Below are 19,320 nucleotides of genomic sequence, written 5' to 3'. Positions count from 1 at the left end.
CATTTCCAACATAGGAAATTTCTTTAAAATTACTATAGCTTGATGTATTTTCCTAGCTTATTTGTAACTATTGATATTAAAATAAAGAGGAAAAAGCCCGTTTCAAACTAGTCTTCCTTTCTACCTTGATACATTAAAAATGGTCTCACTCCTGCCATTTAATTTCTGATGCACAAAGCACAAGCTACCATTTTTAATTTGTCTAGTCAGCTCAGATGTTGATTGATTTAGCTTGTTCTTTAAAAAGAAGTCACTTTTGATCTCTTCTCTGTTTCACAATCTCCCCTGTTTCTATGAAAGTCAATTGTAATAGTCTCTGTTCTGAAATGAACCTGATCTTGAAGGGAGAGCAGTGAGCAGTCCTGAAGAAAGATCTTAATTCACTGGTCAGGAACTAAACTTGCATCCACTAGAGTGAAAACCAAGTGTGCTAGCCACTAGATCATCAGTGGCTAGAGGCTAAAAGTAAAGTGGTCTTGGCTCTTGCCCCTGGAGACAGAAACTGTAAGAATAGGTACAAAGTTTCCTTTTCAGTTCAGTTCAGTTCAGTTGCTCAGTCATGTCTGACTCTCTGCAAACCCATGAATCTCAGCATGCCAGGCCTCCCTGTCCATCACCAAATCCTGGAGTACACTGAAATTCATGTTCAGCGAGTCAGTGATGCCATCCAACCATCTTATCCTCTGTTGTCCCCTCTTTATCCTGCCTCCAAACCCTCCCTGCATCAGAGTCTTTTCCAATGAGTCAACTCTTTGTATGAGGTGGCCAGAGTACTGGAGCTTCAGCTTTAGCATCATTCCTTCCAAAGAAAACCCAGGGCTGATCTCCTTTAGAATGGACTGGTGGGATCTCCTTGCACTCCAAGGAACTCTCAAGAGCTTTCCCCAACACCACAGTTCAAAAGCATCAATTATTTACTCCTCATCTTTCTTCACAGTCCAACACTCACATCCATACATGAACACTCGAAAAATTATAGCCTTGACTAGATGGACCTTTGTTGGCAAATTAATGTCTCCGCTTTTCAATACGCTCCTTAGGTTGGTAATAACTTTCCTTATGACAGAACATATAGGGAAACATTTTATCAAAGTCAGACACAGGGCAGAGACATGCTTCCAGAGAGAGGGTATGGGAATCCTCTCTAATGAGGAAGAGCACAGAACTTCAGAAGTTAGACAGAAATACCCAACCAGAGTGTGTGAGTGCTGTGTAAGAAGTGCAATAAGAATGTGATATAAATCACTTACATAGGACAATGTTTCCGAGTCTTTGTTTACCTTTGGCCAATTATTTACTTTCACTCTTTATACCTCCATAGACCATCCCCTGCCCCCACAAGATGCATGCACAACTTTTTTCTCAGATGGATCCCAACATAAAGGCCCATCCATGTTTATTATGGCATGGAGTCCTCTCCCTTATGACTCCCAAAAAACTTTCCTGTGCATGTCCAGATAGGAAAGTCTTCCTTGACCTCTGGAGTGGGTTCTTTATCTTTACGCTTTAGACAGACTTTTACCACAAGTTTTGTCCTTGCAGTGATTGGGTGATTAAAAAAAAAAAAAAGGCCTCAATTTACTCCATTTGAAAAGTGCCAGGTGTCTGGACCAGAGGCCCACTGTCTCCTATCTCAAACTAGGCAGCTGTTTGGCCAAAAGCTACTTGATGAAAGTTGTTAATTTATTGATGATGTTCCATGGATTTGCTCTACTGTACATTGTATACATTATCTGTTCTCACTTTATTGACATCAGAAACTCTTTCCCTTCAGTTCCTTATTTTTTATATACTTTTAGTACCCTAATAATGGGTCAGTTCTTATGAATATTTCTCAGTTTTCTGATGAGGATTTTTCTTTCTCCTGTAGTGATTTATACATAGAAGATATCATCCGTTAGCTGACATTTAATTAATACTTTTTTTCATATGCTCTGTATATTTATATTTATCCTTTTCATCTTTAAATCCTCAGAATAGTACTTTGGTAATAATGGATATAGCATGAATCCCGGTTTTGGTCTGGTTTCAAAGACAATGATTACAGTGTCTTACAAGCTGAAAAATATTGTTTCCCTGTGAACTAATTTTTATGCTGTAATTACAACAAAGGAGTAAAGGACCAATATACACACATTAATGCAGAGTTCTAACAAATATTATGGGGGGATAAAAGCCTTCCTAAGTGACCAATGCAAATAAATCAGTTCAGTTCAGTTCAGTCACTCAGTAATGTCCTGCTGTTTGTGACCCCATGAATCACAGCACGCCAGGCTTCCCTGTCCATCACTGATTCCCAGAGCTCACTCATACTCACATCCATCGAGTCAGTGATGCCATCCAGCCATCTTATCCTCTGTTTCCTCTTCATCCTGGCTCCAATACGTCCCAGTATCAGAGTCTTTTCCAATGAGGCGACTCTTCGCATGAATTGGCCAAAGTATTGGAGCTTCAGCTTTAGCATCATTCCTTCCAAAGAAATCCCAGGGCTGATCTCCTTTAGAATGGACTGGTAGGAGCTCTTTGTAGTCCAAGGGACTCTCAAGAGCCTTCTCCAAAACCACAGTTCAAAAGCATCAATTATTTGCCCCTCATCTTTCTTCACAGTCCAACACTCACATCCATACATGAGCACTGGAAAAACCATAGCCTTGACTAGACGGACCTTTGTTGGCAAATTAATGTCTCTGCTTTCCAAAATGCTGTCTAGTTTGGTAATAACTTTTCCAGTGAGAGAACATATAGGGAAATATTTTATCAAAGTCAGACACAGGGCAGAGACACGCATCTAGAGAGAGGATATGGTCTTCCTCTCTGAGGAAGAGCACAGAACTTCAGAATTTAGACAGAAATACCCAACCAGAGTGTATGGGTCCTGAGTAAGAAGTAGAATAAGAATGTGATATAAATCACTTACATAGGACAATGTTTCCGAGTCTTTGTTTACCTTTGGCCAATTATTTACTTTCACTCTTTATACCTCCATAGACCATCCCCTGCCCCCACAAGATGCATGCACAACTTTTTTCTCAGATGGATCCCAACATAAAGGCCCATCCATGTTTATTATGGCATGGAGTCCTCTCCCTTATGACTCCCAAAAAACTTTCCTGTGCATGTCCAGATAGGAAAGTCTTCCTTGACCTCTGGAGTGGGTTCTTTATCTTTATGCTTTAGACAGACTTTTACCACAAGTTTTGTCCTTGCAGTGACTGGGTGATTAAAAAAAAAAAAAAAAAAAAAGGGCCTCAATTTTACTCCATTTGAAAAGTGCCAGGTGTCTGGACCAGAGGCCCACTGTCTCCTATCTCAAACTAAGCAGCTGTTTCCCCAAAAGCTACTTGATGAAAGTTGTTAATTTATTGATAATGTTCCATGGATTTGCTCTACTGTACCTTGTATACATTATTTGTTCTCACTTTATTGACATCAGAAACTCTTTCCATTCAGTTCCTTATTTTTTATATACTTTTAGTACCCTAATAATGGGTCAGTTCTTATGAATATTTCTCAGTTTTCTGATGAGGATTTTTCTTTCTCCTGTAGTGATTTATACATAAAAGATATCATCCGTTAGCTGACATTTAACTAATACTTTTTTTCATATGCTCTGTATATTTATATTTATCCTTTTCATCTTTAAATCCTCAGAATAGTACTTTGGTAATAATGGATATAGCATGAATCCCGGTTTTGGTCTGGTTTCAAAGACAATGATTACAGTGTCTTACAAGCTGAAAAATATTGCTTCTCTGTGAACTAACTTTTATGCTGTAATTACAACAAAGGAGTAAAGGACCAATATACACACATTAATGCAGAGTTCTAACAAATATTATGGGGGGATAAAAGCCTTCCTAAGTGACCAATGCAAATAAATCAGTTCAGTTCAGTTCAGTCACTCAGTAATGTCCTGCTGTTTGTGACCCCATGAATCACAGCACGCCAGGCTTCCCTGTCCATCACTGATTCCCAGAGCTCACTCAAACTCACATCCATCGAGTCAGTGATGCCATCCAGCCATCTTATCCTCTGTTTCCTCTTCATCCTGCCTCCAATACGTCCCAGTATCAGAGTCTTTCCAATGAGGCGACTCTTCGCATGAATTGGCCAAAGTATTGGAGCTTCAGCTTTAGCATCATTCCTTCCAAAGAAATTCCAGGGCTGATCTCCTTTAGAATGGACTGGTAGGAGCTCCTTTTAGTCCAAGGGACTCTCAGGAGCCTTCTCCAAAACCACAGTTCAAAAGCATCAATTATTTGCCCCTCATCTTTCTTCACAGTCCAACACTCACATCCATACATGAGCACTGGAAAAACCATAGCCTTGACTAGACGGACCTTTGTTGGCAAATTAATGTCTCTGCTTTCCAAAATGCTGTCTAGTTTGGTAATAACTTTTCCAGTGAGAGAACATATAGGGAAATATTTTATCAAAGTCAGACACAGGGCAGAGACACGCATCTAGAGAGAGGTTGAGGAAGAGCACAGAACTTCAGAAGTTAGACAGAAATACCCAACCAGAGTGTGTGAGTGCTGAGTAAGAAGTGGAATAAGAATGTGATATAAATCACTTACATAGGACAATGTTTCCGAGTCTTTGTTTACCTTTGGCCAATTATTTACTTTCACTCTTTATACCTCCATAGACCATCCCCTGCCCCCACAAGATGCATGCACAACTTTTTTCTCAGATGGATCCCAACATAAAGGCCCATCCATGTTTATTATGGCATGGAGTCCTCTCCCTTATGACTCCCAAAAAACTTTCCTGTGCATGTCCAGATAGGAAAGTCTTCCTTGACCTCTGGAGTGGGTTCTTTATCTTTATGCTTTAGACAGACTTTTACCACAAGTTTTGTCCTTGCAGTGACTGGGTGATTAAAAAAAAAAAAAAAAGGCCTCAATTTTACTCCATTTGAAAAGTGCCAGGTGTCTGGACCAGAGGCCCACTGTCTCCTATCTCAAACTAAGCAGCTGTTTCCCCAAAAGCTACTTGATGAAAGTTGTTAATTTATTGATAATGTTCCATGGATTTGCTCTACTGTACCTTGTATACATTATTTGTTCTCACTTTATTGACATCAGAAACTCTTTCCATTCAGTTCCTTATTTTTTATATACTTTTAGTACCCTAATAATGGGTCAGTTCTTATGAATATTTCTCAGTTTTCTGATGAGGATTTTTCTTTCTCCTGTAGTGATTTATACATAAAAGATATCATCCGTTAGCTGACATTTAACTAATACTTTTTTTCATATGCTCTGTATATTTATATTTATCCTTTTCATCTTTAAATCCTCAGAATAGTACTTTGGTAATAATGGATATAGCATGAATCCCGGTTTTGGTCTGGTTTCAAAGACAATGATTACAGTGTCTTACAAGCTGAAAAATATTGCCCCATGAAATTAATCCCTGTTGATCTGGATGAAGTTTTAACTTTTCCGATACAATTTTATAATTTCTTACCCAGTTCAGGAGTATGATGTAAAAGTCAACAGGAGTTTCTATTTGCCAAATAATTCATTTTGTGACTCTTTCTGAAGATGCTTATTTTATAGAAGAATCAATGAAACAATTATTTTCTATAAATAATGACTTAAATGACATGATTAAAAATCTGATTGCAATGAATTGATAAGAAACATAAATATTTTGGTGACATACTACATTTCTAGATGGTACAGTGCTAAAGAAACCACATGCCAAAGGAGGAGATACAAGAAAAAAAATTTGGAAATATCTCTGGATTGGAGAGATCTGAAGGAGTACAAATGGCCACCTACTTGTGTATTCTTATCTGGAAAATCCCATGAACAAAAGAAACCCGATAGGCAGTTCCTGGGGTTGCAAAGAGTTGAATAAGACTGGGAAACTAATGCATATACATTTTAAGATAATCACTGAAATTACAGCTGATAACCTGTAAGTAAGTCAAAAGCAACAGTTAGAACCAGAAGTGGAAAAAACGGAATGGCTCAAAATTGGGAAAGGAGTACATCAAGGCTGAATATTATTGACTTTCATTTTTAGCTTATATGCAGAATACATCATGAGAAATTCAGGGCTAAATGAGAAACAAGTTCAAGATTTCTTTCTGAATCAAGACTACCAAAAGAAATATCAACAACCTCATATAGGCAGACAATACAACTCTCATGGCAGAAAGCAAAGAACTAAAGAGCTTCTTTATGAAGGTGAAAGAGGGTAGTGAAAAGGCTGGGCTTTTCCAGTAGTCATGTATGAATGTGAGAGTTGAATCATTAAGTAAATTGAGTTCCAAATAATTGATGCTTTCAAACTGTGGTTCTGGAGAACACTCTTGGAGAGTCCCACCTAGTGATATCAGTAGTAGCCCAGATAGAAACATAATTTCTTTCTTCTAAAATAAAATTTCTAAGAGTCATCCAGTTAGAGAAAACTCGACCAAGGTAAATGAGTAGTACTAACAGCATATAAACCAAGAAGATTTAGAAAAGTTAGAGGAACAAAACATCAATTTGCTAGCACCCACTGGATCATAGAAAAAGCAAGAGAATTTCCAAAAGAAATCTATTTCTGCTTCATTGACTGTACTAAATCCTTGGACTGTGTGGATCACAGCTATCTGTGGAAAACTCTTAAAGAGATGACACTACCAAGCCATCTTACCTGCCTCCTGTGAGGGAAACCTGGTGTACTGCAGTCCATTGGATCCAAAGAGTTGGACATAACTGAGCGACTGAATAACAACAAGAGATGAAAGTAATTGACCACATATCCAGCAAGTTGATTACTTTCTAAGAGTTGCATAAGATTGTGACTATGATAGGAAAACATTTGATTCATGTACAAGTGTCCAAGAAGCCAATAAAATGTTGTGAACAATCAAAAGTGTCAGGTCAAGCATGTTGGATCACTTATCTCCTTCTTCTGTCTTCTTCTCACTCTGGTACTGGTGTTTCATTATTATCAGGATGTTAGCAGCTCTTTCTATAGACCAGCTTGGTGCAGGAGCCCTTTTTAGGTGGGAAATATGAATTCCTTTCAGCTGTAAAGTGCATGAGTTAGTCAAAAGAATCTAACAAGTGTCCTTCCATTTACATTGGAGGGGGTTCTTTAAATTATTATTATTTTTTCCTAATGTGCAAAACCTTTTGGTTGTAAGTGATGGGATATCCGGTCTTCATTTAAGAATAGATAACTGTGACAAGCTTCAGAAAAGAGAGATAAATGATGTTTGCCAAAAGAGTTGAGTTGAGGTTGAGGAGAACCAAAGGAAGGGTCTTAGTTCACTGTGACTGAGTGAAGTCTCTCAGTAGTGTTCGACTCTTTGCGACCCCATGTACTGCAGCCTATCAGGCTCCTCCATTCATGGGATTTTCCAGGCAACAGTGCTGGAGTGGATTCCCATTTCCTTCTCCAGGGGATCTTCCCGGCCAGGAACCGAACCCGGGTCTCCCGCATTGCAGGTATATACTTTAGCCACCAGGGAAGCTAGTTCATTGTAAGGAACAAAGAAATAAATATTCATAATTTTAGCCAACTGAGTTTTAATTGTTCCATTTGTCCTTTCAACTAACCCAGAAGACTTGGTGTGATAGGCCCTGTTGAAATGTTGCAAAAGTGGACAAATTTTTACAAATTTCCATAACAATCTGTCCAGTCAAATGGGTCCTTCTGTCACTACATAATTCAGAGGGGATTCCTCAAAAGGGGGTTTCTCACTCTTTCTAAAAGCAGCTCCTCTATCAATTGTGTCATAGTCCTTCTGCATGGGAATGTTTGAATCCAGTGTGAGAACATACAAACAATAGCAAATGATAGTCTTATGAGGGAGACATCTGTATAAAGTCAATTTGCCAAATTTTAAAAGGGTCTGCAAGTAATGGAAAACTTCCGTGAGAACTTTGTAATGGGTTTCCTGTGTTATATTTTAGATACATGTGGCATCCTGAATAGATCTGCTGAACTATGTTAAGGAAAAGTTGACAAAAATATTGTTTACGCCATAACACCACGTTATCTGGTTCCCAATGAGTTAACTCATGAGTGTATTGTAAAACAGAATATTGAGCTTCAAACAAAAGGATAGGCCTCCCATTTAGGCCTATCCATAACTCTCTGTTAGAGCTGACTCTTTGTTCTGTATACAGGTGTTTTTGTCTTTGTCTGGTGAGGTTCTCTGAAACCTTAATAACATGTTAGTGAGGTTATTGGGAAGCTGAAAGGGAAAAGAAGAGGCTACTTGATCGTTGATAATTTGAGAGGTTGCTGCTTTCATGGTGTGATCATCCAGAGTTTCCTTTTGCCTCTGCAGTGTCAGTCCTTGAATGGCCTCATAACTTAACAATGGTAAGTGTGCCTGGCAGCAGGATTGATTCCTAATAACTTGTTTCCTATTTATGATGGGCTGTCCTAAGGATGTTAGAAACCTTCTCGTTTCCAAAGAATACCAAAATCATGTGTCACTCAAAAACCATAGTGGCTGTCTGTGTACATATTGGCATATTTTCCTTTGGCCAACCAGCAGACTTTACCCAGTGCTATTAACTCAGCTTGCTTGGCAGAGGAGATATTAGGGAAGGGACCATTTTCAAAGATAGACACTGGTGAAACAACAGTATAGACAGCCTGATATATTCCATGAGGTCCTTATGAATTTGAATAAGAATATGAACCATCAGTGAATAATATAAAATCAGGATTATTCATTGGACTCTCTTGAAGGCCAAGCCTAAGGAACAAAAGATTGTCAGTTTAGGCAGTACAATCATCTTTTCCATCATCCAATTTTTCTGGGAGTAAGGAGGCTGGCTTAAGTTTGTCGTATCTGGGGAGAGTTATGTATGGGGAGAGCAGGACAATCTTGTGTGAAGTTATTTGACTTACTGAATAATGTGTGTGCTTAGAGTTTGGTAAGGCTTCAACAGAGTGTGGAACAAAGACAATGAGAGAGTGACTCATAACTGTTTCTTCTGAGATTCAACACATTATAGGTGTTGCTGTGACAGTATACCCCTTGGCTATGGTGCATTTAACTAATGACTTAATATCCTATTGGATGGCGATCATCAACAAGCTGTTGGGCTAATACTCCTAGCTCAGTTCCCTGGTTTTCATGGGCAAAAAGGGAAAAGGGATGCATGTCACTGGGCATGTCCATAGTTTGGATGGATACCCATAGTTTGGATGCCCTAAGGCTGGGATCTTTGCTAGGAGGCCCTGAAGGGTCTCCATAGCTCCAGGGCGTTCTGTTAACCAGCAAAAGGATCCAGCTTGGGTAATGTTTAAGTAAGTGATATAATGGTAGAACTGTTAAAGAAAAAATTGGGATCTAATTTCTGAAGTAGCCTGCAAGGCTGAGAAATCCTTTGTTATCTTTTTGTTTTCAGAGTAGGGAAATCCCTTCACTATTTCTAGATCAATTAAAAGCACATCATTAATAAAGCATTTACAATTTAAAAATAGAAAGAAAGACAAATATCCTTTGATGTTAAATGTCCTAAGTACTTTATACTAGTTCACAGAATTGTAATTCCTCTTTAGACACCTTATGCCCTTTTGAAGCTATTTTCTGGGGTAGCCGGCTTCCCTGAAAGCTGAGTTGGTGAAGAATCCCCCTGCAATGTAGGAGACCCTGGTTTGATTTCCGAGTCAGGAAAATGCCCTGGAGAAGAGATAAGCTACCCTTTCCAGTATTCTTCAGATTGCCGTGTGGCTCACTTTCTGCCATATAAGCCATTTATAGCAGAACGTGAAAAGAAACTAAAGAGCTATTTGTTGAAAGTGAAAGGGAAGAATGAAAAAGCAGGCTTAAAACTCAACATTGAAAAACCTAAGATCATGGCATCCAGTCCCATCACTCCATGGCAAACAAATGGAGAAACAATGAAAACAGGGACAGATTTTCTTTTCTTGGGCACCAAATCACTGCAGTCATGAAATTAAAAGAGGCTTGCTCTTTGGAAGTAAAAGTATGACCAACCTAGACAGCTTATTAAAAAACGGACATATTACTTTGCTAACAAAGATCCATCTAGTCGAAGATTTTTTTTTTCCCAGTAGTCATGTATGGATGTGAGAGTTGGACTATAAAGAAAGCTGAGCACCAAAGAATTGATACTTATAAACTGTGGTGTTGGAGAAGAGTCTTGAGAGTCCTTTACACTGCAAGGAGATCAAACCAGTTCATCCTAAAGGAAATAAGTCCTCAATATTCATTGGAAGACTAATGCTGAGGCTGAAGCTCCAGTAATTTGGACACTGGATGTGAACTGAATCATTAGAAAATCCCCTGAGGCTGAGAAAGATTGAAGGCAGGAGGAGAAGGGAACAACAGAAAATGACATAGTTGATAGCATCACTGGCTCAATGGACATGAGTTTGAGCAAGCTCTGGGAGTTGGTGATAGACAAGGAAAACTGGCCTGCTGCAGTCCCTGGGAATCTCAAAGTGTCAGGTGCAACTGAGCAACAGAAATGAACTGAACTGTGGCTCAGATGGTAAAGAATCCGCCTGCAATGTGGAAGACCTTGATTTGATCCCTGGGTTGGGAAGATCCCCTGGGAAAGGAAAAGGTTTCTCTTTCCTTTCTTAGTATTATGGATACTGAGAAAAATATCTAAAATTTATTTTTTTTTGAGGGGGATAATTATATTTTTAGTATAAATGCACTTATTTTAATTGGAGGTTAATTATTTTACAATATTGTATTGGTTTTGTCATACATCAATATGAATCCGCCACAGGTATACAAGTGTTCCCCATCCTGAATCCCCCTCCCACCTCCTTCCCCATACCATCCCTCTGGGTCATCCCAGTGCCCCAGCCCCAAGCATCAAGTATCATGCATCGAAGCTGGACTGAGAAAATATCTAAAATTATGGATATTTATTCCTTATAATGAACTCAGTAAATGCCCAACTCTAGTATTCTGGCCTGGAGAATTCCATGAACTGTATAGTCCACGGGGTGGCAAAGAGTTGGACAGAACAGAGCAATAGCCACTTTCTTCCTGGGGTAAGTACAGGGTGTCTTGCTGACTATTTACCAGGACTTGAACACAGTAACAAGTCATCTAGATATTGTGTCACCTGTTTTTTATATCTGAGAAAAGTAAATGGAACTTTCAGTAGAGCCTGTGGCATCGCATTGATGTGCATTCTAAGTGAAGGCAAAATGACTGATCATCAGGATGTACAGGGAGGGATAATAAAGAAAGCACTGCAGAAAACTACCACAGAAAAGAAGTCACTATTTTTAGGAATATGACGCAATATGCTGTGGCGGTTAGGTACCACAGAGTGACAAGGGAAAAAAATAGCATTGACAGATCTCATATATTGTATGAATATCAAACCCTTTCCTTTAGATTTTTCATCTGGCAGGATTGGAGTGTTACAAGAACAAGTATGTTCAATTCAAGGCATGCTCAGTTCACTTTAGTGGCTCAGTCGAGTATGACTCTTTGCGACTTCATGAATCACAGCACGCCAGGCCTCCCTGTCCATCACCAACTCCCAGAGTTTACCCAAGCTCATGTTCATTGTGTCGGTGATACCATCCAACCATCTCATCCTCTGTTGTCTCCTTCTCCTCCTTCCCTCAATCTTCACCAACAGCAGGGATTTTTTTTTTTTTTTCCCAAATGATTCAGCTCTTCACACATCAGGTGACCAAAGTATTAGAGTTTCAGTTTCAACATTAGTCCTTTCAGTGATCACCCAGGACTGATCTCCTTTAGGATGGATTGGGTGGATCTCCTTGAAATCCAAGGGACTCTCAAGAGCCTTCTCCAACACCACAGTTCAAAAGCATGAATTATTTGTTGCTCAGCTTCTTTATAGCCCAATTCTCACATTCATACATGACTACTGGGAAAACCATAGTCTTGACTAGATGGACCTTTGTCAGCAAAGTAATGTCTCTGCTTTTTAATATGCTATCTCGGTTGGCCATATCTCCTTCCAAAGAGTAAGTATCTTTTATTGTCATGGTGCAATCACCATCTGCCTTGATTTTGGAGCCCCCCAAAATAAATTCAGCCATCATTTCCACTGTTTTCCCATCTATTTGCTGTAGGTGATGGGACCAGATGCCATGATCTTAGTTTTCTGGATGTTGAGCTTTAAGCCAAAATATTCACTATCCTCTTTCACTTTAATCCAGCATGAGAAGCCCTTTATTAATGAAAATTGGTTCAATGGCTTTAGTCCCTCTATAACTTCATGGCTCAATGGATATGGCAAATATTGGTCAGGGGTTTATTTTGGTCTATGATAATTTTACTGGGTATTGCAGAATGTATTTTCTTAATGTCAGTAAAGCCATGAGCCCATAATTCTTTTATTCATCTACATCATCTTTACAATGGGTCAGGATATTATAACGAGAAAAATCTAATTTGTCCTTCAAGTCTAAAATCATTTCTTCCTTAGGAGCTAAAGAAATCTGGGTTTCATAAGTTTCTAACAAGTCTCTATTAGGTAAATAGGTGCACTTTCTACCGGGAAAGCAGAATATATTTGTTTAATTTCTCCTATATAAAATGTGAAAGGGAATGATTTAAAAGTTTCAATGGGTGTAGTGGAAACCGATACCATTTACGCTGAAATTTTACTCAATGGAGAGAGTTTTTGATTTTTGATAAGGTTTAATACTGAAAAGATGGCTCCAGTATTGATTATGGTTTTAATTTCTTCTCTTTGAATATTCATTTCCACATAGTGAAAGTTGTTAGGAGAAGGGGGGAGAGTCTCCATGTCCTCTGAGAGCAGCTCTTTACTTAACTTGAAATTGCAGTCTGGAATCTCGTCTGCCCTCAAATTTTTTGTTATATTTTCTGCAGTCCTGTTTTAGGACAGTTTCAGTAAAAGTAAATACTAGCATTCTTTGTCATTGTTGGATCAAACCAAGATTATTTAACCACTGGCAATACGTGTTTACTTTACTGGCACAATTGAAGGTTTATAATTTTTAGAGAAGTGTCTTTTTATTTCTTTGTAACAGTTTTGAAATTTTGGTCCACAAGCCTATCAAGGGTATTTGTATATAATACACATCAACTTGAATTATGTAATTTATTTAGAGTAGCCAGTTGCTCATCTAAAACTTCCAGAAAGGCAGGTATCAACTGAAAAGTGCAAAGGGTGAGAATTATATATTTTTATTTTTAAATTTGGGGGCAATATAAATAGTACAGCCTGGGAGATAGGAACTCTGATGGCACTGAGAAAATGTTCCAAAGAGGTAGAGGGATAGGACAGTTTATATGTGATTTTGGCAAAGGGAGAGTACATGCAATCACACTTTTTTTTTTTTCTTCTTTTTTTGTAGAAAGTTTCTGCTGGTATTGTGAGTCTTCTCCTAGTCACAAGAAACAATCATCATCATGAAGGGTTTAGTGCTTTTCTAGATATGAGGAGATATATAAAATGGACTCATAAAATCAGCTCCTGAGAATATCTAAGTATCTAAAGACCTGTCTTGCTAGTTTACAAGAGAACAGAGTACCTCATCTATGCTTTCTATCCTGAACTCTTTTAGGAGGTGTCTAAGGTGAATAGCTGTAGCAGCACATAATTTAAACCTTGTAGAAGTAGATAATAAGTACTAATGTCAAGTGCTGATTGGAGATTGGCACAGAGCTGAATAAAATAACATTTTGATGGTTAGAGAACAATTCAAGGGAAATGACTGAATATTGTTTAATAACTATCTTGAACTTCTCAAATAAGGAATTAATTCATTTTACTTTTGTTTACTCGTGAATTTTGACCAATCTATTGCTTGTGGGAAAAATCTAATGCCTTACATTTATCTTGGTCCTACAAGATTTGACTTCCCTAAATCTGCTTTGTCTATTCATTACTTTCTTTTACTTTCAGATATTAACAGATAATTTAATTAATATCAGTTCATTCACTCAGTAATGTCCGACTCTTTGTGACCCCATGGACTGCAGCATGCCAGGCTTCCCTGTCCATCACCAACTCCTGGAGTTTGCTCAAATTCATGTCCACTGAGTCAGTGAATCAATCCAACCATCTCATCCTCTATCATCTTCTCCTCTCACCTTCAATCTTTCCCAGGATCAGGGTCTTTTCCAATGAGTCAGTTATTTGCATTAACAGGCCCAAAGTATTGGAGTTTCAGCTTCACCATCAGTTTTTTCAATGAATATTGGGCACTGAATTGATTTAAGATTGGCTGGTTTGATCTCCTTGCAATTCAAGGGACTCTCAAGAGTCTTCTACAACTCTACAGTCAATAAGCATCAATTCTTCAGTGCTCAGCTTTCTTTATGGTCCTGTCCATACATGACTACTGGATAGACCATGGCTTTTACCAGACTGATCTTTTGTCAGGAAAATAATGTGTCTGCTTTTTAATATGCTGTCTATGTTGGTTATAACTTTCCTTCCAAAGAGCAAGTGTCTTTTAATTTCATGGTTGCAGTCACTATCTGCAGTGCTCTTGGAGTCCAAGAAAAGAAAGTCTTTCACTGTTTCCACTGTTTCCCTATCTATCAGCCATGAAATTTATGGGACCAGATTCCCCATTGTTTGAATGCTGAATTTCAAGCCAGTTTTTTTTTTTTTTTTTTTCACTCTCTTCATTCATGTTCATCAAGAGGCTCTTCAGTCCCTCTTTGGTTTCTACCATAAGGGTGGTTTCATCTGCATATCTGAGGTTATTGATACTTCTCACAGCCATTTGATTCCAACTTGTTCATCCATCATCTGGCATTTCACATTATGTACTCTGCATTTTAAGTTAAATAAACAGGGTGACAACATACAACATTTATGTACTCCTTTCCCAGTTCAGAACCAGTCCATTGATACATGTCTGGTTCTAACTGTTGCTTCTTGACCTGCATACAGATGTCTTAGGAGGAATTGAAAATATCTCAACTTAGAATTTCAAATAGCTCATATTCATCAGCAAATCCCACTAGATCTTGGCAAGTTAGCTGAAATTTCTTAGCCAGAGCTCTAACTTCAGTTCAGATCCAGGGCATATAAGTTAAAACAGAGCACAGCTTGCCATTTTCAAAACAAGGTTCTCCTTAAAAGCAGCTAGGTGTACTTCTGATTTTCTTTCTTCATTTATCGGGAAAGTAACAGAGGTGAAGTTCACAGAAGAGAGACAGACATAGCTTCAGGTTGTTACTGTTCAGTTGCTAAGTCATGTCCTACACTTTGTGACCCCATGAACTACACAATGCCAGGCTTCCCTGTTTTTCACTATCTCCCTGGGTTTACCCAGATTATGTCCATTGAGTCAGTGATGCCATTCAACTACGTCATTATTCATTAGGACTTTCTCCTCCTGCCTTCTGGAGGAAAATCTTTCTTATCTTTTCTCATATGAGGGTCATTTCCAATGAATCAGCTCTTTACATCAGGTGGCCAAAATATTGGAGCTTCAGCTTCAGCAAAAGTTCTTTCAATGAGTATTCATGGTTAATTTCTATTTGGATTGATTGGTTTGATCTCCTTTCAGTCGAAGGGACTTTAAGAGTCTTCACAGCACCGCAACTAGAAAACTTCAATTATTCAATGTTGAGCATTCTCTGAAGATGAAGTAGGACGGATCTATGAAGACCTACAAGACATTATAGAATTAACACCCAAAATATCATTATAGAGGACTGGAATGAAAAAGTATGAAGTCAAGGAACACCTGGTGTAACAGGCAAATTTGGCCTTGCAGTACAGATTGAAGCATGGCCAATAGTAATGGTGTTTTGCAAAGAGAAGGCACTGGTCAGAGCAAACATCCTCTTCAAAAAACATAAGAAAATATTCTACATATAGACATCATCAGATGGCCAATACTGAAATCACACTGATTATATTGTTTTCAGGAAAGATGGAGAAGATCTATACAGTTAGCTAAAGCAAGACTGGAAGCTGAATATGGCACAGATCATGACTCCTTATTGCCAAATTCAGATTTAAATAGAAGAAAGTAGGGTAAACCACTAAACCACTTCAGGTATAAACAAAATCAAATGTCTTATGACTATAGTGGAAGTGAGAAATAGATTTAAGGGACTAGATCTGATAGACAGACTGCCTGATAAACTGTGGACAGAGGTTCATGACATTGTATAGGAGACAGGGATCCAGACCATCTCCAAGAAAAAGAAATGTAAAAAAGCAAAATGGCTGCCTGAGAAGGCCTTACAAACAGCTGTGAAAAGAACAAAAACAAAAAGCAAAGGAAGAAAAGGAAAGATATATCCATTTCAATGCAGAGTTCCAAAGACTAGCAAGGAGAGATAAGAAAGCCTTCCTCAGTGATCAGTGCAAAGAAAACAATAGAATCGAAAAGGCTAGAGGTCTAGTCAAGAAAATTAGAGCTATCAAGGGAACATTTCATACAAAGATGGGCTCAATAAAGGATATAAATGGCATGGGTTTAACAAAGCAGAAGATATTGAGAACAGGTGGCAAGAATATGCAAAAGAACTGTACAAAAAATGATCTGACACAGATAATAATGAAGGTGTGATCACACACCTAGAGCCATACATCCTGGAAGGAGAAATCAAGTAGGCCTTAGGAAGCATCAATACACACAGAGCTAGTGGAAGTGATGGAATTTCAGTTATTTACTTGAAATACTCAAAGATTATGCTGTGAAAGTGGTACACTCACTCAAAATACTAGCGAATTTGGAAAACAGCAGTGGCCAGAGGACTGGAAAGAACAGTTTTCATTCTAATCCCAAAGAAAGGCAATGTCAAAGTAGGCTCAAACTACAGCAAAATTGCTCTTACCTCAAGCTAGTAAAGTAATGCTAAAAATTATCCAAGTCAGGCTTCAGCAAGACGTGAAAGATGAATTTCCAGATGTTCAAGCTGGATTTAGAAAAGAAAGAGGAACCAGAGATCAAATTACCAACATCCAATGGATCATGGAAAAAGCAAGACAGTTCCAGAAAAACATCTATTTCTGCTTTATTGATTATGCCAAAGCCTTTGACTGTGTGGTTCACAATCAACTGTGGAAAATTCTGAAAGAGTTGAGAATACCAGACCACCTGACCGCCTCTTGCAAATCCGTATGCACGTCAGGAAGTAACAGTTAGAACTGGACATGGAAAAATAGACTGATTTCAAACAGGAAAAAGAGAGTACATCAAGTCTGCATAGTGTCATCCTGCTTATTTACCCTATATGTAGAGTACACCAGGAGAAACAGTGGGCTGGAAGAAGCACAAGCTGGACTCATGATTGCTGGCAGAAATATCAATAACCTCAGATATGCAGATAACACAACCCTTATTGCAGAAAGTGAAGCAGATCTAAAGAACCTCTTGATGAAAGTGAAAGAGGAGAGAGAAAATGTTGACTTAAAGGTCAACATTCAGAAAAATAAAATCATGGCATCCAGTCCCATCACTTCGTGGGAAGTGGATGGGGAAACAGTGGAAACAGTGGTTGAATTTATTCTTGGGGGGCTCCAAAAATCACTGCAGATGGTGACTGTGGCCATGAAATTAAAAGATGCTTGCTTCCTGGAAGGAAAATTCTGACCAATCTACACAACATATGCCAGCAAATTTGGAAAACACAACAGTGGCCACAGGACTGGAAAAGGTCAGTTTTCATTCCAATCCCAAGGACAGGCAATGCCAAAGAATGTTCAAACTACTCTACAATTGCACTCATCTTACATGCTAGTAAAGTGATGCCCAAAATTCTCCAAGCCAGACTTTAACAGTAGGTGAACCGTGAACTTTCAGATGTTCAAGCTGGATTTAGAAAAGAAGAGGAACCAGAATTGTCAACATCTTCTGGATCATGGAAAAAGCAAAAGAGTTCCAGAAAAATGTCTATTTCTGCTTTATTGACTATGCCAAAGCCTTTGACTGTGTGGATCACAATCAACTGTGGGAAATTCTGGAAGAGATGGGTATACCAGACCACCTGATCTACCTCTTGAGAAATCTGTATGCAGGCCAGGAAGCAACAGTTAGAACTGGAAATGGAACAACAGACTGGAAAATAGGAAAATAAGTATATCAAGGCTGTATACTGTCACCCTGCTTATTTAACTTATATGTAGAGTATATCATGAGAGACCCTGGGCTGGAAGAAGCACAAGCTGGAATCAAGATTGCCTGGAGAAATTCAATAACTTCAGATATGCAGATGACACCATCCTTATGGCAGAAAGAGAAGAGGAACTAAAAATCCTCTTGATGAAAGTGAAAGAGAAGTGTGAAAAAGTTGGCTTAAAGTTTTCAACATTCAGAAAACTAAGATCATGGCATCCGGTCCCATCACTTCATGGGAAATTGATGGGGAAACAGTGGGAACAGTGCCAGACTTTAAATTTGGGGGAACTCCAAAATCACTGCAGATGGTGACTATAGCCATGAAATTAAAGGACTGTTACTCCTTGGAAGGAAAGTTATGACCAACCTAGATAGCATATGCAAAAGCAGAGACAAAGCTTTGCCAACAAAGTCTGTCTAGTCAAGGCTATGGTTTTTCAGTGGTCATATATGGATGTGAGTGTTGGACTGTGAAGAAAGCTGAACACCAAAGAATTGATGCTTTCGACTGTGGTTTTGGAAAAGACTCTTGAGAGTCCCTTGGACTACAAGTAGATTCAACCAGTCCATTCTAAGAGATATCAGTTCTGGTTGTTCATTGGAAAGACTGATGATAAAGCTGAAACTCCAGTACTTAGGCCACCTCATGTGATGAGTTGACTCATTATAAAAGACTGTGATGCTGTGAGGGATTGGGGTCAGGAGGAGAAAGGGGATATAACAGAGGATGAGATGGCTGGATGGCATCAACAACTCGATAGACATGAGCTTGAGTTAACTCTGGTAGTTGGTGATGGACAGGGAGGCCTGGCATGCTGTGATTCATGGGGTAGCAAAGAGTCAGACAGACTGAGTGATTGAACTGAACTGACTAATTTAAAACTATAGCGATACTCTTCTAATTCTATTCAACCTCTAATTCAACCTCTATTCCCCCACTTATATTGTGGCTGACACAAATAACACACGTATACATTACACAGAAACAGAGATTTACAAGATAAGCTTTGTGTGTTTGTATTCTGTGTCATACATAAGATACTTTTTTTCCTTTTCTCTTCACCTTCTGGGTCTTATGATGTGCATATATTGGTAAACATGATTTTATATAGGTGTATCAGGCTGCATATATTATTCTCCATTTTTTTTCTTCATTTCCTCAAACTCTAAATGTCAGTTGACTTATCCCAAGCTTCCTTGATTCTTTGTTCTGCCTACTTAAATCTTCTATTAAACATCTCTAGTGAATTTTTCATTTCAATT

This window comes from Ovis canadensis, chromosome Y, assembly GCF_042477335.2.
Source record: "Ovis canadensis isolate MfBH-ARS-UI-01 breed Bighorn chromosome Y, ARS-UI_OviCan_v2, whole genome shotgun sequence".
Taxonomy (NCBI): domain Eukaryota; kingdom Metazoa; phylum Chordata; class Mammalia; order Artiodactyla; family Bovidae; genus Ovis; species Ovis canadensis.
Note: the sequence above shows the minus strand (reverse complement) of the source record.